The sequence below is a fragment of the Narcine bancroftii genome, chromosome 3, assembly GCF_036971445.1.
Source record: "Narcine bancroftii isolate sNarBan1 chromosome 3, sNarBan1.hap1, whole genome shotgun sequence".
NCBI classification, from domain to species: Eukaryota; Metazoa; Chordata; class Chondrichthyes; order Torpediniformes; family Narcinidae; genus Narcine; species Narcine bancroftii.
Window position 1 is genome coordinate 181,601,913 of NC_091471.1, and position 23,084 is coordinate 181,624,996.

General features: G+C 36.1%; 1 protein-coding gene across 4 annotated transcripts in view; it reads right to left on the reverse strand.

Moving 5' to 3' along the window:
- Window positions 1-23,084, reverse strand: part of rab28 (RAB28, member RAS oncogene family) — a 276,189-nt gene that overhangs the window by 212,641 nt on the left and 40,464 nt on the right. For 3 of the 4 annotated variants that reach the window (XM_069926004.1, XM_069926005.1, XM_069926003.1), the window contains 4 exons: window positions 3,601-3,686; window positions 3,375-3,507; window positions 2,818-2,856; window positions 2,212-2,274 (listed from right to left, as the gene is read on the reverse strand). The gene's annotated coding sequence lies outside the window, so the exon portion shown is untranslated. The remainder of the gene's footprint in view (window positions 1-2,211; window positions 2,275-2,817; window positions 2,857-3,374; window positions 3,508-3,600; window positions 3,687-23,084) is intronic. The other variant, XM_069926006.1, reaches the window with a different exon arrangement.

Consider the following 23,084-nt stretch of genomic DNA (forward strand, 5'->3'; position numbering starts at 1 on the left):
GACTAATAAGCATGCTTAAATCTATCCTTGGTTCTTAAGGAAAACAATCCAGTCTGGACAACAGTTCTACAACTAAACTGCCATACCTGACAGCATCATTGGAAATCTCCTCAGAACTGTCTCCAGTGTTATCACATTTTTCCTTATTGTGGTGATTGAAATTCGACACCATATTCTTCCTGCACTAGCATGGCCATTCTGCTCTGATATTCTGCATTTCCACCAGTAAAGGAAAGCAATTTGTTTTGTACGGCATCAGGTATCTCATCTACTTGCCCAAGGATGATCAGGGATTTTGAACAGTTTCTTCTGCATTTCTCCACCTTGAGGCAATTTACATTTATGGGGGTGGGGGGAGGGGGAGTGATGAGGGTTGATGTAACAAGCCTGAAGGGTTCAAGGAGTTACAACCCTGGAAACGTGTTGGGATCAAAACACCAATTTTATTTTCGAACAGGAATAAACACAAGACCAATGACAGAATGCCTGCCTTTGAACCAATTTTCTTTGCTTTTCTTTGGCTTGGCTTCGCGGACGAAGATTTATGGAGGGGGTAAAAAGTCCACGTCAGCTGCAGGCTCGTTTGTGGCTGACCAGTCCGATGCGGGACAGGCAGAACCAATGCAAGCTCAGTAAATCACAAATACCTAGAAAAGCTATTTTAGCTAATTGAGGATTAGGACAAACAGTATCTGCCACACCCCTGATGCACAGGTATGGCACAGATTAAAGAAGCTATCTCAACAGATTCAAATGTACAAGTTAAACTGAGTGAACCACAATGGTCCCCCAGGTGTGCCCCACAATTAAGACCCCACTTCTTGTCTATCTCACAAGTGGTCCTTCAGATCTGCCCAAGGATTACAACTAGAAGCAGTTTTGGGATAACAAAAAGAAAAAAAATCATCCATGTACTGCTTTTTATATCCCTAAAGGCTGTCCCAGGAACCAACTCATGTGACTTCAGCTGAGACGGATGACCAATAGGAAGGTGTGTGTGTGTGTGTGTGTGTGTGTGTGCGCGTGCGTGCGCGTGCGTGCGTGTGCGTGCGTGCGCGTGTGTATAGGGGGTAGATTCTGAGTCATGTTACTTCAGGTCAAAAGATGACCAATCAGAAGGAGGGCAAGTCTGTGCACAGAGTCTGATTTGGAATGACATGGGGAAGTAACCTTTGACTAGTGGGGTGACCCTTCGTGTTATGGGAGGGCAGAGGTCATCCCAAGGTACATTTTTCACATCAATCCTATTTACTTGGTTCTAATCTCTAGACACCCAACTAATATATTTCTCACACCTGTGGTTTTGCTTTAGTCAATTCGATTAATCATTCTGGAATTCCTTTCTTCCTTCATATAAATTCAAACATTTTATGGCATTTCTTGGTATTTACTAATCAAAATCTGAAGGGCTTGATTTTCCACTTCTTTGGGTCAATGGGACTAAGTGGGAGGTGTTCGGCATGGATTAGAAGGGCCGAATGGACCTGTTTCTATGCTGCATTTGTTATATGGTGATTTAACGTTATTTAATCATTATTAAATTGAAAACATGCTCTGTACCGGTTTTCAAACTTGACCTACCCAAAATATTTTTTAAACAGTAAGTACTTTAAAAAATGCTGGAAAGAAATCAGCAGGTCACGCAACATCCAAAGGAAGTCAAAAGGAAATTGAGATTTAGGGCCTAGGCCTTCTTCAGGAGTCAAAAAGCTATTAAAAGTCCTGTTCAACTCAGAGTTCTCTACATTTAGGAAAGCACATTGCAATCTCCCAAAAATAATTAAAAACTGAGAGAGTATAGGAGGAGAATCGGTTTTCTCAATATTTTTATTGAAGCAGAATGGATTCACAAGATGCCCATACTCTAGATTTTACCTAGCAAGTTTGACACTGAATTTACTTTTCAAATGGTATGAAATGGAAATGGGATGACATTTCATCATCTTTATATTGTTACTCCTGAGTCAAGATGTGAATCCAGATTTAGATTAGCAGTTAATTTAATTCAACCCTGCAGAGTTTGTGTAGAACAATCATTGTTGTATTTTTGGAAAAAATGTAAACTGCAGAAAAGTATGGAAGAGATAACTCATATTTTTAGAAAGAACACAGTGGAGATGCTCGGATTTCAGAGCCATGTTGGAAGCTGTAAATTTGGACCTTTGGATTGATTGCCATGTTACCATGGATGAACATCCTGATGTAGCTCACCTTCTTTGTCAAAGATAAAGTTAACCCCTGTCTGCCTTCCAAACAGTGGTCCTTGCATAGATCCTGGAAGAGGAATAGCCAAAGTTAAGATGGTTATTAGGAAAATAAATTCAAGGAAAATTCTGAATGGAAATGAACATCAACCTCAAAGACTACTATCAAACTGAAAGGAGCTCTCTTGCAATTACTGGCATCATGTTTAAAATCGATAATAACCTCGAATAGAACCATTATGTAACATCAGGTAAGCTACAGTTCATTTTCTGTTATATGCTCTCATGATACAGATAACTTGAAAACTGTTCTCAAACAAGGGCTCAGCCTCTGTGCAAAAGTAAATTGCCTGTTTCAAATGTCGACCATGGAATTCTTTATTGGAACCTTTACCAAGCTGACAAATGAAAAATGCCTCATGTAATCATCATGTACCATTCATCCCATTGAAAACATTTGCACCTGTTAATCATATTTAACAAAAAATATTTCTTGGCATTGTGCCTCATGGATCTCATGCAAACTTCTTTCAATCAATGGATGTTATATCATACACGTCCTGACCTGAAAGCAAATATATACTGTAGAATATATTCATCATGAGCCATTTACCTTTTGTCATTTTAAGATCCAAGGTATATGTCTTGTTTCCTTTATCAAGAAAAAAAAGGCTACTTGTAGTTTTTCTGGTTATTCAGTATGAAGAATAATTCAATTCATATAACAAATGTGATTACATTAATAATATCTGGAAAGTTACATCATTTGATCTTGTTTAGTCAGCAATTTTTCAAATTCTACATTTGGGGACTCTCCAAACTTCTAATACTTTCATAAAAATATATTTATTAAATTTTCTGCATTATTAAACATTTTACCTACATAAAATAGGTAGGTATGAAATTTTGTCACTGTATTTTGTATTAATTATTATTAATGCCACAGCAGTTGTATGGAAAACCCTGTGGTAGATAAAGCTTACAACATAAATAAAGACTCTCTACTTACAAATTTAAATAATGTTTAAATATTTGCATTATATTTTTCCATTACATTAGGAGTGGATTTGAAGGATTTCCAAAACCACCTCTATCCACCCTCTTTGATGAGGGAATTTTGTAAGTGTTGCTCACTTTTCCAGTAAAAATTCCATAACTAGCCATCCAAACCTTATGATGTGTTCCTGTGTTTAGATCTTATTGCCTCCGAGTTCCTACTTCATGGAAGATATTTTAGGTGGTGTCATTTGATCTTGATTTAACATTGGAAGCAAAGTCTGTTTAAACCAGGCTTCAGTATATTCTAAAGTAAAGTAATGAGAAGTGCATAGTTTAATGAAAAAATTGTATTAAATTTATCATCATTCCCTTCATTAAATTTGACAACCTTACTTACAAAGAGTTCAATTTTCCATAGCTACGTCGCTACGTTTTTTTTTCAGCCTTCAAAAATTCTCTCGAGTTCAAGTGCAGACGTCTAGCCTGTGTAATAAAAAAACATTTCAGTTCCAGTTAAGCTGTCTGACTTTGTAAACACATTTACATCAAGCATATTATTGTGTACTCATTCTAGCATCATATTTTGTGTCTCCAGCTTCTGAATCTTTTAATGATTTTATTTCCAGTGGAAAAAAAGCAAATATCCAGTGTATCCAAACATTTTACTGTTTTCTTTGGTTTGGATTTTTCTTCAAATTATACTTCAACCATGGTCTTATAAACACATTTTATAATAAATAATTTCACTATGTAATTTACCATGCTGCCAAGAAGGGCATAGTTTCTCAAGCTGTGAGGTTAGGCATACGTAGGAACTGAAATTTATGAACAAGAATGACCATCATGTTACATGGGAAGGAACACTTCTATCCATTTAAAATAATAAGTTAAACCGATGTGATCTCATTAAAATAGATTAAAACTACATCACATGAATTTATCTTCAATTATCAAAGTTGCTTTTTTGAACTCGAGACACCAGCTCCCAAATTTTCTCTTGCCATTCACAATAAAGTTGAGGACTTCATCTTCAAACTGGCTTCATACCTTCATTATCCTTCCAGATTATGCACCTTATATGTACATTAATGCACTATTATTTATGGTATCTTCTTGTTTATAAAATAGTTTAGAGATTGCTCACCATCATTTTTCTAGGTTTGCTCTAATTAACAGGGGTCTAATAGTTCCAGTGCAACTAAGCACAAAGAAAGAATGTTGAATACATCATTATATAGATACAGAAGAATGTTTTAAAATGAAAAAAAAGTACTTCCACTTCATGCAAAGTTAGGATGGGAGAAAGATCCTTGCTTTGAACTCCTTTGCTAAAACTGGCAAAACACCAAAGTAACAGACAGCTTAAAAAACAGCCGCCTAACATGTTCCTACTCACAGCTGAAGACAAGGAATTAGATTGTAAGTGCAGTGAAGTATGGACTTGTCATAACTTAAGTTGCAGGAGTGTTTAAACCTCAATAATTTTTACTGTTGGGGGGAAATAACCAAAAGTCTATAGTTGCTACTTTGAAGTGCTAGTAAATTTAAAAATGATTGAAAGTGGTTGTGAGATGTGAAAGCACAATGTTTATTTTTTAGCAAGGTTTGGGTCATCCCCAGCACTGAAAATATTGATTTTTTTTGACACTTTATTTGGTTAATTTTGGGTATTTTGAAGTCTACCATAATTCAAGCCAAGAATAATTCTTCAGAATATTTTAAATATGAAAATAAAGCTAGTTGTGGAGCTGTCTGTGTAACTCTATAGGATTTGGTTTAATTCACATTGCAAGTTCAATCCAATCAATCATACAGCTCGATAAATTTAAACATTTAGCATCTACAATAACTTAATCCTGAATTTATGGCAAAATTCTTTCATTATGTAATCTATTCCTCCATGCTTGGATCATATGACATCACAGAGATTCCTTGGATTGTAATTTAACTCATTTAAATAACAAATTAAAATACATTTTCCAGTATTTCTGATGATGGTCCAGATTCAAAAAATAAATTGGCCTTTTGACATGATGGATCAACCAAATGTCCATTTTAAAACATTGGGTACATTTTGCAAACTATTTACTTGATTGCAATGAAATGATCGGAGGCACATTCTTTCTTGAAACACAACTATAAATAATGTACTAAGATTTAAAGCTCAGTCATTGATATGATCTGCTTTTTAACTTAGGCAATAATTAATTAAAATCAAGCAGTGTACAGAGGAGTCCTTTGGGAAAGTGTTAGACTATAGACTTGTTCTTTTGGTCATGTTTAACATTTTTCATTCATTAATAAACTAACAATTGTCAAATTGCTTTGCAGAAAAAAAGATATTCCTTTGGGAAGAAGGTTAACTAGTATCTGAACAAAACTGTTAAAATTTTAAGAGGTATTGATATGGTAGAAAGACCTAAGCAATTTTTTTCCAACTAAGGAAATAATAAGAATGGCAATACAATTTTAAAATTAGAGTTCAAGAATTTAGAAAGAATTCAGGAAATATTTTGATCATTCTGAAACACTCTCCTCCACAAAGCTGGAGATTTTTGAACAAATGGAGCATTCATGGCATCTGATCAATTATGTGATAGCAAAGACCATTGTCATTTGTCCTCTGTAATAAAAGACAAAAAGCTGTAGACACTGTTGCAGTAAAACACAAAGCTGGAGAAACTCAGCTTTGTCCTTGAAATAGCAAAAAATAAAAAAATAAAACATTTCAGGCTTGAACCCTTCAATGATGTTGGCAGGTGTCTGAACAAAAGAGTGGGGGAGGTGTGGTCAAAAAGGCAGGAGGTAATAGGTGAAGAAGGGAGGGGAGGCGACAGCAGCAATTAAAGGGAGGAGAGTTGGCTAGGGGGAGGGAGGGAGAACTAGAAAGGGGAAGGGAAGGGGGAGGGGAAAGAGGAGAGCACTTTAGTGGAAACAGGAAAATTCGATGTTAATGCCATCTGGCTGGAGAGTGTCTAGACAGAAAATCAGGTGTTATTCCTTCAATTTATGGGTGGTCTTGGTGGGATAGTACACAAGGCCATGGACAGACATGGGAGTGTTACACAGAAATGAAATGGTGGCAGATTTGGAGATCACTTCACTGAACATCTTCACTTCATCTGCACCAGTGACAGAGACTTCCATTTCAATTCTGCCAACCATAGCCAACCATTTCAATTCTGTGCCACTCTCCCATACTCATATGTGTCCATGCCTTATGTACTACCCCACCAAGACCACCTGCAAATTGGAGGAACAACACCTGATTTTTCCATCTAGACACTCTCCGGCTGGATGGCATTAATATAGACTTTTCTGGTTTCTTCTAACCTCCTCTCCTCCCCCTTCCCTTCCCCCACTACTCACCATTGCTTCTCCCTTTGCTTGCTTCTGTCCCCAACTTCCCTTCTCCACCTATTCCCTCCTTCCCTTCTCCACCTATTACCTCCTGCCTTTGCTCTATAAAGGATACTGTATTACCTGCTGAGTTTCTTCAGCATTTTGTTTTTAACCACTGTCCTCCTGCAAATTTCTGTGATTAAAAAGAAAGCACCTTGAGATGCTGGAAAACTACCATCAGTGCTATCTCCAAATTCACATGGATAAGCTAATCAACCCCATTATTTTCTTCATGGCAAATCCCTTAATTGGCTTTAATGGAGAGGTTATGTTGTTTGCATGACCAACAATTACACTCTTGAAACAGACACTTTTCCCATATTCTATCCTGGCAACAGGTTACCAAGTGAACAAAGGAAAAGATACAAGGATGTTCTCAATTAATCCTTGAAAATATATACATCAATCCCACCAATTCACAAGCATCCTGGCCAAGGAAGGTCAAACTGTAGAATGAGCATTTGCGATGGCATTAAGAATCTGGAATTCCTGCATCGATTGTACAAAAGCTCATGTAAACAGTAAAAGAGGTATACAACCTCCCTAACTACATGAGCACTTAAAATGGGGCAGACTTTGCTGTTCTCATATTGGACTGCAGCCACTGCAGAATCCAGTGTTGCCAGCATTTCTTCAGCACATTTATGTATTGTGCTCAACCCTAGCATCTACAGACTTCCTTGCATACAGGTATTCCCTGATGTAAATCAGTGTTCTCTTCTGGATGACCAATCGTATCTTGAAATGAACACATTAGAATTGTGTACTTACCTTGTTGTTTGGTGTCCCAGAGCCCATAGACTGTGTGCGGCTATCTTGGTTCCTGTATGCATGCATAAGTCTTTGGTCAGTGCATACACAGTGGGTTCATGTATCGAGTTCGGATGGCGCATTCACGAGAGATAAGCACCCTAACGATATTGAATTTGCTCCCTCAACTCTCATACTTGCGCCAACCAAACTCCAATACACGAACCCACCACGCATGCCCTAATGGAGACTTGCACACAGGAATCAAGATGGTCGTGCAGAGTCTACAGATCCCAGGACACTGATTAACAGGGTAAGTATGCACATTTTTGGCTCTTACGTGTCCTCCATCCCTGTTATAGTTTGTCAAATACAACATAAACAGTGTAAATGTTATATTTTTTCTTATTTTAAAAATATTTGGTTGAATGTGCGGATGGATGCAAGTCGCACAGGTCACAAGTCAGGGAGTTCCTATAAATCCTTGTTTGCTTCTTGAGTTGGTGAGTAACCATGCTGCATATAACCATGCAACAATTCCAGCACAGAAACAGGCCATTTTCGCCCTTGTTGTCCGCAACAGACTAAGTAATCTCCTCCAGCCCCACCTTCCTGCACCCTGCCCATAACCCTCCATTCCCATCCCATCCATGTACCCATCCAATTTTTCATTAAATGACAAAATTGACCCTGCCACCACTACTTTTCCTGGAAGCTCATTCCACACAGCCACCACTCTCTGAGTAAAGAAGTGCCCCCTCATGTTACTTCTAAATTTTTGCCCGTTAACTCTTAACTCATTACCTCTCATTTCAATCTCTCCTACTCTCAAGGGAAAAAGCCTGTCCACATCAACTCTATCCCTCTCATAATCTTAAATACCTCTATCAAATGCCCTTTCAATCTTCTATGCTGCAAAGAATAAAGACCTAATTTGCTTAATCTTTCTTTGTAATCTAGATTCTGAAACCCAGGTAACATTTTCATAAATCTTCTCTGCACTCTCTCTACCTTGTGGATCTCTTTCCTATAATTTGGTGACCAGAACTGCACACAGTACTCTAAATTGGCCTCACCAATGCCTTGTACAGTCTCAACATCCCTTCCCAACTCATGTATTCTATGCATTGACTTATAAAGGCCAGCATACTAAAAGCCTTCTTTACCACCCTATCCACATGAGATTCTACCTTCAGGGAATGATACACTATTATTCCTAGATCTTTCTGCTCCACTGCATTCCTCAATGCCCTCCCATTTACTATGCATGTCCTGTTTTGATTATTCCTACCAAAATGAAGCATTTCACACTAATCAGCATTAAACTCTATCTGCCATCTTTCAGCCCACTCTTCTAAGCAGTCCAAATCTATCTGCAATCTTTGAAAACCTTCATTATCCACAATTCCACCTATTTAAGTATCATCTGCATATTTACTAATCCATTTACCACCCCACCATCCAGATCATTAATGTATATGACAAATAACAAAGGGCCCAGTACAGATCCCTGAGGCACACCACTTGTCATTGGCCTCCAGCTTGACAAACAGTTATCTTCTATGACTCTCTGGCATCTCCCTTCCAGCGACTGATCCTTCCTAACTAACCTTCCATACAGAACCTTATTGAAGGCCTTACTGAAGTCCCTCATCAACATTCCTAGTTACCTCTTCAAAAAATTCAACAAGATTGATCAAACATGACCTTCCACTCACAAATCCATGTTGAGTGTTCCTGATCAAACCCTGTCTCTCCTGGTATTTATATATACTATCTCCAAGAAAGAAAGAAAAATCATAAGTATGTATATTTTATTGTATTTTTGAACATTTGTGCAAAATTCATTAACACTTCCACCCAATGGCCATTTATTTCTAAAATTTAATAGCTGTCAAGGGGACAATATATGTAAATAAGAACAATTATATTCATACAAGAATTGTTCAACAGAGAATGTGAATGCTCACAAAATAAAAGGAAATGTACACGAAAAGAACATTTTCCAAGACGTTATTAAAAGTTACATTTTAGCAGGTCATTGCATGTAATAACTATATATTTTTATCTTGTTAGTCAGCATGCAACTTTAACTCTCGGAAATCAGCTCATTTTAAGTTTCCTGCTGTGAGCTTTAGTGCAATTGTTAAGTGAAAGTAATACCAAGAACTGTCAGATTTCAGTCATGTCTTTCTAAGAACCTTGAGACTTAACTTCCAACATCTGATTATTGGCAATTATCAATCTTGGTTTAAAAGTAAACACTTTTTCTAGGTTATAGGCACCATAGTGGATGATTTTTGATGGTGTTGTTTGGATGAGCTATTATTCAAGCCTAGCTTGCCCCTTCAATTACATCTAAGAACATATTTGAAGAGTTGCAGGGAAAACAAACCCATGTGTCCTTGCCAACACTAATTCTTCAACCAACAAAACCAAAAACAGTTCATTGGCTATACATGTTTTTCATTGCTTTTGTAATCTTGCAGTGTGAGGAATTGAGACGCATTTATGTGCAGGCCAACAGTGATTTAATTGACGGAAACTTTTTGGAACTTCCATATTCAATGAAGAACATTATAAAGAATTCATGTGAAGAAGATATAGTCGAAATACGAGACCAAGTTTTTGATGTGACCAAAATGGTCGAAGACTTACAAACTCAAAATAAAAATTTGGTGAAAAAGATTGATTATTTGGAAAACCAATCCAGACAGAACAATATAAAGATTATTGGTTTGCCGGAAGGTATGGAGGGACCAGACCCAAGAAAATTTTTTACTGAATGGATTCCGCAGGTGCTGGGTCAAGAATATTTCCCGGAAGGTATAATACTGGAACGTGCTCACAGAGCCTTGCGTAGAAGACCTATTTCATGTCAAAGTCCAAGACCTGTTTTGGTTCGTTGCTTGAATTATTACGACAGAGAAATAATTTACAAGTGGCTATTAGAAATGCACAACAGAGAAAATCACCCTTGATGATTCAAAATAATCGAGTTTTCTTCTATGCAGATTTGAGTCAAGAAGTTATGTTCCAACGACGGGAATTCAATCCTGCTAAAGAGTTGTTGTGGAAGAAAGGTTACAAGGCAACCTTTAGATATCCAGCTGTTTTGAAGGTTTTTCAAGATGGTTACCAACCAAAGTTCTTTGATTCTCCAAAGGAAGCTATAGCATTTGCTCAAGAGCTGCCAATTACTCAGTTTCAACAGAGACATAGTCCGCCGCGATCTCTAAGGAGACAAGAGATGGAAGAAAAGAGCCGTGCTCCAAGAAGGAATGGTTGTAATGGTGACTCGGCAGTTGGAGCTGATTAAAAGAAGAGTTGTCCTTTTTTTCTAATTTTTTTTTTAAAAAGGGGATATGAAATAATGATGATGTTAGTTTAAGATGAAGTGAGAGTTGGGGGAGAGAACTGGATAGGCACTATTTCCTGAAAGTCATCTGCTACGTGTGAGTTACCTCACACCCATTTTTTTTTGGGAGTTACCGCATTGCGCGGTTTAGACGGGAGGGGGTATTTTTAACCTCCTACCCGTTTTTTTTTGTATTATTAGATTAAAGAGTGAAGGGGTTTTTTTGTTTAAATATTTTAAAAAAGCCTAAGAAAATATTTGATTGTTTAAAAAACTAAAAATTGATGTGGTTTTTTTTGTAAAGTTTATTCAGTAGATAAGGAATATCTGAAATTTAAATGTGAATGGGATGGATAAGTTTTTTTTATATTTTTTCTTTAACTTTAAGGTGAAAGGAGCGGTAATTCTGGTGTATATTATTTTGCTATTTTAGTTATAGAACGAAGGGAATAATGGTGAATGTATAAATTGAATTGTACAATTCTTAATGAGGCTTGAATTTTGTTTGTGGTTTATGCTCCATTTGTTGAAGATATAGATTTCGTTGTAGATGTGTTTTTATTATTTGGATATCTGAATTTTAACGTAATGATTGGGGATATTTAAATGTGGTATTGGAGCTTTTATTGGATAACTATTCAAGAGTAAAAGGGAAAAATGGTGGAAGAGTACTAAAATTGAATTGTACAATGTTTAATGAGGTTTGAATTTTGTTTTAAGATGGTGGTTTATGTGACTAATATGATGATAGATGTGAAGTTAGTTGATATTTGGTGAAGGTTTATCTCTATAGAGAAAGTTTTTTTTTCATCTTTTTTTTCATGCTACAATTTTTTTTTAAGAATTGATTATTGTTTAAGAATTTTTAATAACTTTACTTATTTTTTATATTAAGTTTGAGTTAAATATATGTTTAATCTTAACTCCGTTTGTTAAATATATGCATTTAAGTTTGATTTAAATATATTTTTTAATTCTGATATCTTAGTATTAATTACTTTTCTTTTTGTTAGTATTTTAATCGGTTATGTTTTTGTTTTTTTTTTGTAAGTGGGTTTTTTTCTCACATATATTATTAACTTTATTAATTCTTCACTCTTTATTTTGGGGGGAAAGGGGGGGTTGGACTAATTTGAGTTGGGTTATTAATGTGTAATAATTATTGGGGAGGGTATAGTTCATTTAGATTACTGATACTGTATTGTAATTTTATTATCTTATTCTTAATTTTTTTAATGTAATCCTATATGTTATTCATGTTATAAAATCTTAAATAAAGTTTAAAAAAGAATATTATAAAGATACATTCAAAGTGATGTCACATTCAGACACAGCACTTTCAGCGTTATAAATGGAGGGCTTCCTATTATATACCCTCGTTCTCTTCTGTTAAATTCAACAGCCTTTTCCTTGCAACAATGTTTTAGACCCAGTTTTTTTAGCAGACTCTGTAGCTGGAACAAAGAGTCAGATTTCATAGGATAAACATGGAGAGCTGACTCAATTAGAAAACTGACTCACATACACCATTTTCCTGAAATATCAACTGTACAAACACTAGTAAAAAGAGTTTTTGAAGACACCAGAATCTGTGTTGCTAGTCACTCCCTGTGGACAAATGAATCTCACAGTAGAATGATTTTTTTTCTTAGCCACCTCTTTAAAACCCATGTTCAAGAGTAATTTCTTGTCATTTCTGAATTAATTTCAAAATCCCTCAATTTTTTTATTGAAAGCAATTATATATTGTGGGCAACTACAACAGGAAATGCTGAGAATTCAATTTAGAGTGGGAGTCCATGGGATTATAGTGAATACTGCATGATCAGCTATCCCCTGAAATGGAGATGGAGAAGCAAGATAGAGAAGGGAATGAATTACATAAAGATGAAGCACTTAGACTTCCAAATTCCATGCAGGCACAGAAAACAGCATAAACCAAGTCATGTGCAAGGAAAAATGAAGGTGGAGGTCCTACATGTGACTACCATTGCTTGAACACCTACACCTTTTATCTACAGATTTACTTACACCACCTTTTATGTAATTGATGCTAAAGAACAAGTCATTTGATGAAAAAACAAGTTCAGTTATTCAAATGAGGGTGGTAGCAGAAGGGAACGACAGGTCTTTGTTCAAAGAACCCCGAGGTCATCACACAATCTGCTGGAAGAACTATCAGGTAAAGTGGCATTGTTGGGAGAAAGACACTGGTCAATTCTTATGAATGGTTCTGACCTGAAACATCTAAAATTCTTTTTCTCCCACTGATGTACTAAACTCACTGAGCTCCTGGAGCAGATTGTTTGTTGCTCCAGATTCCAGCATCTGCAATTGCCTGTGCATCTGCAGGTCATCTCAGCTTGTTTGCTATGGATGGATGTTATGACATAATAAACCACTAAATCAGAAGTTAACAACTTAAAATTAGTTAATATAATTGCCACACAATTCAAACAAAATTAATGGAGAATGAATTCTCTATTTATGTAATAAGTTAACAAATATTATCAATGAAATTCATCCAAGTTTCAAGCTCATGCCTCCAATACTTCCAGTGCAACCAAAAACTGGCTTTTTGTAAAACATGTATTCACTCAGGAAAGTTTCTTTACTCATATGAAGTAACAAGTCAACCACACAAATGCCATTTAAATCTTTCTTTAAAGATTAAAAAAATCCATGAAGAATTCAGTAATGGCATTATGATTCCTCAAGCAGCAGTGAGAAATAATGTTAAAACATTTGAAATGGTTTCTTTCATTGTTTAATGAAGCATGAACCTCACTGAGCTTTGGAACAAATGAGAAAACAGATTCACAGAACTCTAGGCGTTTTTGCACAGTTGCGCACAATGTTCTGGTTGTCCAGGGCATCTGGACAGTCAAATCAAAAATCATGTCATTAAAATAAAAAAAAGTTACATCTCTGCATTTAGTAGGTTACTACTAAGCTTGAAATTCAACACAGTGGAATAAAAATCCATTGGGAATTTAACAGGGAAATGACAGATGGAGTTTAAACTGATCAAGTGTAAGATGCTGCATTTTGGGAGGTCAAATGCAAGAGGAAAATATACAGAAAATGGCAGGAGACTTTAAAGCATTGATATACAAAGGGATCTTGCGATGCAAGTCCATAGCTCTCTGAAAGTGGTAACAAAAGCGGACAAGGTTGTAAAGAAAGTGTACAGCATTAAGTATAACAATTCAGAAATCATGATACAGCTGGAAAATTTTTCGATACATTTGGAGTATTCTCTGCAGTTCTGGTTGCTATACTACAAGGATGTGAAGCTTTTAGATAGGGTGCAAAACAGCTTCACTGCGATGTTGCCTCAGTGAAGGAATATTAGATACAAGAAGAGTTTGAATAAATGTGTTATTTTCTCAAAACATTGGAGGCTAAGGAGCAACCCTTAGATGGGTAGATAATCAGAATGCTTAGAGTGGAAATGTCAAATAACTGGGGACACAGGTTTAACATGAGAGGGAGAAAGTTTAAAGGAGATTTGCAAGGCAAGTTTTTTTTTTGTCTGTTATGCACACAGACACAGCTCAGCAGGTCATGAATGCAGCATCCATAGAAAATAGAAGGCAGTCAACATTTCGGGCTCAAGGCAAATGGAATCTGAATGAAGTGTTGAGTTTCACCAGCATTTTTGTGTACTGCCTGTGCCAGCAGATGGGATTAGTTTAGATTGACCTGTTGGTCAGTACTGACATGATGGGATGAAGGACCTGTTCCTGTGCTATACTAGTTTATGTTCTGTGGTGTTTTTTAAAAAAATCCCTTAGGGAGCTCTTAAAATGAAGTGTTTGATGCTCGTCTCATTTTAACCTTTTTACATAATTTATTATTAGTACTCCTTAATAAGTCGTTTTAAACTGCTAAGCTTCTGTTCATTTTGTAACTTGATGGTAGGTATATTTGTTTTGACCTCAACTGTTGATTTTGTAATGCATGATAACCTCTTAAGAATATTCTCCATGAATCATAGGTAATAAAACTGTTCTGCTCTCTCTAATTGGCTTTGACTAGCCCCATAAGGAGGTTATCTTCCTGACAATGGAAATTTGATGAAGGATCTCAGCAGAAATATCAACTCCTCTGCTGACTGATCAGCACATTATATTTTATTCTTGTGTCTACTGCTGTAAACTTTGATTCTGGCACGTGTCAAATCTAGCAAACTGAATAATTCAATCACATGAATAAAAAGGTCATAGCTAGAGACCCACATTTCCCTTGGATGTCTCTTATTTTTCAGTTGGGTTCTCTTCAAGGCATAGACAGGCACTTGTTCTTCTGGGCTTTCACTCCCTTTGGGCTCAGCCAGCTCAAACAGGTTTTCCTTCCTCAACACTAATGCTCAAGCAATAGTAAAACTAAATCTCCAACACATAAACCATACTCATGTATCACATTGTGTGACAGAGTATTTAGAGGTGGTTTGGGAGGAATTGTTGGAACTGCTTGCACACACACATTTTAAAGCACAGAATATTTGCAGGACTTTTGTAGAATGCTTTTTGCAGGAGGCAACAAAGAATCCACAGCAGCTTGCCTGGGAGAGCATGTGATCTTTGCAGGCAGAGAAGAGTTTAGCTCTCAGAGAGGGAGGGTGTGAAACAGAGAGAGGAGACAGAAATCAGTTCCAGAAGGACAAGATGGCAAACTTTGGAAGGCTGCCTAGTCAAAGAGAAGAACTATCAGGTAAAGCGGCATTGTTGGGAGAAAGACACTGGTCAGTTCTTACATTCTTATGAAGTAACAAGTCAACCACACAAATGCCACTTAAATCTTTCTTTAAAGATTTAAAAAATCCATGAAGAATTCAGTAATGGCATTATGATTCCTCAAGCAGCAGTGAGAAATAATGTTAAAACATTTGAAATGGTTTCTTTCATTGTTTAATGAAGCATTAACCTCACTGAGCTTTGGAACAAATGAGAAAACAGATTCACAGAACTCTAGGCAAGAGGATCATCTGGAGAACCCTGAAGGGGGCAAGTTTCATCAGCAAGACTGATAGAGAAGGAATCAGTTGTGGATGTCCTGGAAAAGGAATCTCTCTCTGAAAACCAGCAAGAACCCTTCTGAGTGGTAACCATTTGCCTGTTAAGCACCAAAGGCTGGTGAACTTTGTTAATGCCAACTTCTGTGCACAGTACAAGAATTCCCTTCAACCAGTGAGATTGGATTGTGATCCAAAGAACTTTTCTAATCTTAAATATACATTACACACACCCGTGCTTAGTACTTGGGGGGGGGGGGAATTAAGTAGTTAGGTTAGTTAAGTAAGTAGGTTAAGTAATAAGTTAGAGTTTAATTCTGTTTTCTTGTTCAAATATAATTAAAAACTACTTTTGTTTAAGTAACCCTGTGTTGTGGTGCATTTCTATTGCTGCTGGTTTTGGGGTTCCTCTGGACTCCGTAACAATTGTAAGACATAACCTACTCCTACAAATGCTTGATTTTTTTCTATTTGAATTTTTTGTCTTTATTTTTACTGCTCTCAATCTTACCCTATTTTTCTTCTCCCTTTATATGTATCTTTTTGCCTTTTTGTTTCCACTCATCCATCATACCTGGTTTTTTAAAAAATATAGTGTCTGTCATCCATTTTCTCTCATGGTTGATATAATAGTTTTTAACAATAATGGATATCATCTGATAATCACACATCTCAAATAGTATTTTCACATAATTCTATCATAAAAGGACTCAGTTCTGATACTGAGATTAATCTTTGTCTTACAGTCAATGGCAATAAAACTGAGATTCAGTCCCTTGCCATTACTTTCTTTGGACCAGTTGAGCTGCTTTGTTGATGTTTCTGTGCACTGGCCATTAATATTCTACACTCATGACTAGTTAACAAATATTTACAATAAAAATATTACACAAGAATACATTGCCAAGAAGTATTCATTTCTATTTATACATGTCTTTTGATGCATTTTTCCAGTCTGTCTTGTTTTCCTTTTATCAAATCTTGTCTGCATCGCAAAACTCAGCAATTTCTAACAGAGGAATAGATGTGCACAATATTAAGCTTTAAAAATAGCACCAAAGGCATATCACTAGAAACATAGTTTCTCCTCAGAATCATACCAATAAAACAAAATAAAAGCCTTTTTAAAATACTTCACAGCTAACTGTAAATTGAACTGTGTATTATAGTCCATTAGATATGAAGCATTAGAAAAGAGAACGTCTGTATAACATGATCACAAAATAATGTATGCTATATTAAATATTTACACAATTAATGAATTCCAATAAGCTATCTTCAATGTAATCAATAACTAGCTGAAAACAATAATTCTAATATATTTTCTAGTTTTAAACCACTCACAAAGTCCATTAGCTATCCTGTCTTGCCACCTCATAGAATCTAAATGAAGTAGATGGAAGTTATGATGCGTAGAAATCACACCATTGCTACCAAGGAAAATCACTGTTCAGCATTGGGTCTTTCATGTTTTTTTATGCTCATATATAAACAGGTTAAAAAAAAACCCCTGAAATAATCCAGTTATTTTTGACTATTTATCTGTGAACTGTAGAACCTTAACCATGCTGCAAAGTGTGGAAAATATATTTTACCAAGTTTCATTAACAACCCTATCAATAAATATACAATTCCTGTGCCATACTTTACGTGCCTGAATCGCAAGGTACAGTATGTCATGCATCAAGCATCATTTATATGGCAGACAGAGGTGGTTTGTACTTCTCTGCTTGAAATTGTTGGTGTATATTTTTACTGTTAGAGAGTTCAAACATTGAAAAAATATCTTCAGTTTAAAAGTCCATATAATATGTTCAGTTTCAAATGTCCACATAAAAAAAATTCATGAAATAAAAGGATTAACCTTTTCTTAATTTTGGTACTTGATTATTTTGTATTAATATAAAAAGTCATTTATCTACAAAATATACTTACATTTTGTGAATTTATTAAAGAGATAAATTGATATATATATATATCAAACACATCTTTAAGTACTCAATGATTATTACATCAAAGAATTTAATGGTTCAATTAGAGATATTAATTTATTGAATAAATTGCAAAAATATGAAAGTCAACATTTTTGATCATATCAACTGATTTTTAGTGATATGAGCTTATATTGGCCTGAATCTTGGCACTGAGAATAATTGAAATTGAGTAATCGGAAGAATACTGGTAATCTTAAATTACAAAGAATTTTCCGCCAGAAGTAGATATTTCCGAAGATTCGGTTAAAACAGAATAAATTGATACGCATCTTGTTTTAAAGATAGATTGGATAATCATAGTGGTTTACTCAATACACTGCTGTCTACAGTCCAAACCCAAACTGTACTCCAAAATATCCACCTTTAACAGAATACATTTTGAAATTTTCACCATATGCCTCACCTTCTGGCTTTACTGCTGCTGAGGATTAAGTAAAAATAGTCCCAGGTGGAAAATGTTATTGAAGTTTTTTGCTGCTGTATTTTACGACTCTACAAATATGTTAATGGTAAGAGGAAAGCTAGAGACAAAATTGGTCCCTTAGAAAATCAGAGCAGAAAACTGTGTGTGGAGCCTAGAGAAATGGGGGAGATATTGAACAGTTTCTTTTCTTCGGTATTCACTAAGGAGAAGGATATTGGGAGATGTGAGATAAAAAAAGCAAATTGGGTAAATATGGGGAATATAGAGATTACAAAAGGTGTAGTTTTAAGGCTTTTGAAGAATATAAAGGTGGATAAGTCTCCGGGACCAGACGGGATCTTCCCCAGGACATTGAGAGAAGTGAAGGAGGAAATAGCAGAGGCTCTGGCGGTAATTTTCCAAATGTCATTAGATATGGGGATAGTGCCGGAGGATTGGCGCATTGCGCATGTGGTTCCATTATTTAAAAAGGGTTCAAGGAGGAAGCCTGGCAACTATCGGCCTGTAAGTTTGACGTCTGTGGTAGGTAAATTAATGGAGAAAATTCTTAGAGATAGTACTTATAAACATCTGGATAGACAGGGTCTGATCAGGAGCACTCAACATGGATTTGTGGGAGGAAGGTCATGTTTGACCAATCTGATTGAATTTTTTGAAGAGGTGACTAGGAATGTGGATGAGGGTAGCACAGTGGATGTTGTCTATATGGACTTCAGTAAGGCCTTCGATAAGGTACCACATGGAAGGTTAGTTAGGAAGGTGCAGTCTTTAGGTATAAATTTTAAGATAGTCAAATGGATTGAACATTGGCTGAAAGGGAGAGGCCAGAGAGTGGTAGTGGATAATTGTCTGTCAGGTTGGAGGCCGGTGACCAGTGGTGTGCCTCAAGGATCTGTATTGGGCCCATTGTTGTTCGTTATATACATTAATGATCTAGATGATGGGGTGGTGAATTGGATTAGTAAATATGCAGACGATACTAAGATAGGTGGAATAGTGGATAATGAAGAAGGTTTTCAAGGATTGCAGAGGGATTTGGGCTGCTTAGAAAAGTGGGCTGAAAAATGGCAGATGGAATTTAATGCTGATAAGTGTGAGGTGCTTCATTTTGGTAAGAAGAATCAGAATAGGACATACGTGGTAAATGGGAGAGCATTGAGGAATACAGAAGAGCAGAAAGATTTAGGAGTGACGGTACATCGTTCCCTGAAGGTAGAAACTCACGTGAATAGGGTGGTGAAGAAGGCTTTTAGTATGCTGGCCTTTATCAATCATTGCATGGAATATAGGAGTTGGGAGGTGATGTTGAGATTGTATAAGACGTTGGTGCGGCCTAATTTGGAGTTCTGTGTGCAGTTCTGGTCACCTAATTATAGGAAGGATATAAACAGAGTGGAGAGAGTGCAGAGAAGGTTTACCAGAATGTTACCTGGGTTTAAGCATCTAGAGTATAGGGAGAGATTGGACAGATTAGGTCTTTATTCTTTGGAACGTAGAAGGTTGAGAGGGGATTTGATAGAAGTATTTAAGATTATGAAGGGGATAGACAGAATGGATGTGGATAGACTATTTCCATTAAGAGGAGGAAAGATTAAAACAAGAGGACATGAGTTAAGAATTAAGGGGCAGAGGTTTAGAGGTAACATGAGGGGGAACTTCTTTACTCAGAGAGTGGTAGCCGTGTGGAATGATCTTCCGGGAGAAATAGTGGCGGCGGAGTCAATTGTATTATTTAAGAAAAGGTTGGACAGGTATATGGATGAGAAGAAGATGGAGGGTTATCGGCATTGTGCAGGGAGGTGGGACTAGAAAGGGGTGTTTGGTTCGGTGCGGACTAGAAGGGCCTAATGGCCTGTTTCCGTGCTGTAATTGTTATGTTTATGTTGTTATGTTAAATATTATAAATCCAATTGGAGTTGATTTTACTGAAATTCATAAAAGAATTCTGCAACTCAAAAGGAAAACAGACTGTTCATGCTTACTCAAAACTTAGTTGGATGATTATTTTTTGAATTTGTATGTTCAATTTTTAATGAATATTTAAAAAGAACAAAATTACTTAATTGTATGAGAATGTGTAGGTTGTGTATTTACTCATACAATTTGGCTTATAATGAGATACCTGGTAGTTTTATATTAGCCTTGAAAACAATACAGTGTGGGTGTCATAATAAATGAAAATGAGTTTTACATGGACTTCAGTGCCATACACAATTGTACCTTTAAAAAATAATAATGTGCAAAATGAATATCTGTGAATTTAATTGATTAAACACTGCAAGTTCTATTTTAAGGACTTATATGATATTCTATTTTGCAACCTGCATCTTAAATGCCTAAAATTATTCCTAATAAAACTTTTATTATTGGTTTATATATTTGGAACAATTAAAGCATAGTCTATGGAGAGTCAAGTGAAGGGATACATGAAGATTACTCTCCAGTCACAGAAAATGTGTGATCACAAATGTTTTTTGTAAATGGAGATATTCTTATTTAGCAACACCTGATTCTGATTGTAACAAAAGTCAAAAGATATTCTTCCTAATTATATTTCAAAACTTAACTTCATTGACTACACCTGCAGATGATAAAGATAGGACTTGAAATCAAAACAAATGTATAAATATATTTCCTATCCATTATTACATGACAAATTGTGGTATATAAAAGTTTGGGCACCCCAGTCAAAATTTCTGTTACTGTGAATAGCTAAGTGAGTAAAAGGTGATCTGATTTCCAAAAGGCATAAAGTTAAAGATAACATATTTCTTTAATATTTTAAGCAGATTACATTTTTTTTTATTTCCATCTTTTGCAACTTTAAAATAGCAAAAAAGAAAAAGGGCCTGAAGCAAAAGCTTGGACATGCTACATGTTCAGTACTTAGCAACATTCCCCTTGGAAAGCCAGCTAAGAGTCTTTCAATTTTTGTTTGTGGAAATTTTGCCCATTCTTCCTTGTAAAACACTTCTAGTTCTGTGAGATTCTTGGGCCGTCTTGCATGCATGCCCTTTTGTGATCTATTCACATATTTTTGAGGTTTAGATCAGCGGACTACATGGGCCATGGCAAGACCTTGTGCCTCTTGAGGTAGTCCATTGTGAATTTTGAGGTGTGCTTAGGATCATTATCCTATTGTAGAAACCATCTTTTCTTTTTCATTTAAAAAAAAAGGTCAGCGGGATAATTGCTTCCAGAATTTTCAGGTATTTAATTGAATTAATTCCTCCATCTTCCAGTGAAATGCTCCCTGTGCCACTGGCTGCAACACAAGCCTAAAGCACGATCAATCTACCCCCCTCCCCACCCCACCCCTCATGCTTAACAGTTGGAGAGATTTTCTTTTTATGAAATTCTGCACACTTTTTTCTCCAAATATACTTTTGCTCATTGCAGCCAAAAAGTTCTATTTTAACTTCATCAGTCCACAGGACCCATTTCCAAAATGCATCAGGTTTGTTTAGGTGTTCCTTTGCACATTTCCGATGCTGGATTTTGTGGTGAGGATACAGGAAAGGTTTTCTTCTGATGACTCTTCCATGAAGGTCATATTTGTGCAGGTGTTGCTGCACAGTGCACCACCACTTCAGATCTGCTAAATCTTCCTGAAGGTCTTTTGCTGTCAAATGGGGAGTTTTGATTTCCCTTTCTAACAGACCTACAAGCAGTTCTCTCAAAGTTTTCTTGGTCTTCCAGACCTCAACTTGACCTCCACCATGTCTGTTAACTGCCAATTCCTAAATATGTTAGGAACGGAGGAAACCACCACCTGAAACCCCTTTGCTGTCTTCTTATAGACTTCTCCAACTTTGCGGGTATTTATTTTAATTTTCAGGATGTTAGACAGCTGCTGAGGGGAGCCCATGGCTGCTGATTGTTGGGACAAGGTTTGAGGAGTCAAGGTATTTAAAAACTTTGAAATTTGTATCACCTGGCCTTTCCTCAAGCCCTAACAAGTGAGCCCAAAAAACTCACGGGGTGCTCAAACGTTTGCAATGGTGTTCATTTCCTTTTATCCCTCCACTCTAAAATGATACAAAACAGAAATAATACACTAGTCTTGCTTAAAATGTTGTAAAGAATGAGTCATCTTTAATTTTATGACTTTTGGAGATCAGTTCATCGTCTACTCTTAACTATTGCCCAAATATTTGCATACCACTGTATATCCCTAATTCGGTGATAAATTATTCCTGTATCAAGTATAGCTGTTCTTAAAGTCATGTAGAATCTTATCAATAAGGTATTTTCTTTGATAATATTTACACAATTAATGGAAGCATTCTGGTTGATTATGTGTTCTTCTGTACTACTCCAACGCAAGGATAAATCACAGTTGCTGGAATTGTGGTAGAATGCACATCTGTAGCTTAACAGTTGTTCCATACAAAATAATTTTGGGGAGAGCGAGATATAATTGTACCTTTTAAAAATTATAAGGTGCAAAGTGTATTTCTGAGAATTTAATTAAGCACTGAAAGTTCTATATCGATCATATTTATTGAAAATGTGATATGATTGTTGCACCTGAAAGATTTGTGTCCCTGCTTAATCACTTGAAACGCTGCATTTTTTTTTTAGTTTTAATCTCTGGTAGTTTTATATAGGATTATTTGAATGTTTAGTGGAATTCGCTTTCGGTTTTATTCAGTCCCCATAATGAATTGACATGATAGTTCAGTGAATGAAAGAGTCGAAATTCACGCATCGATGTGATATGTAAACCGCTAAATAGTTGTGGTTTGATTCATAATAATAGCCGATATTAACTAAGACATTTTGTTTAACGTCTCGTTTCCTTCAATTGAGATTGAATCCTGTTTTCTATTTTACAGAATTAGGGAGCTTTTGCTGGATTTTATGAAAAATCAATACTTTGCCATCTGTTGGCTTTACTGAAGCCGGAGAAGAAAGTCGTCGATTTCTAACTGTC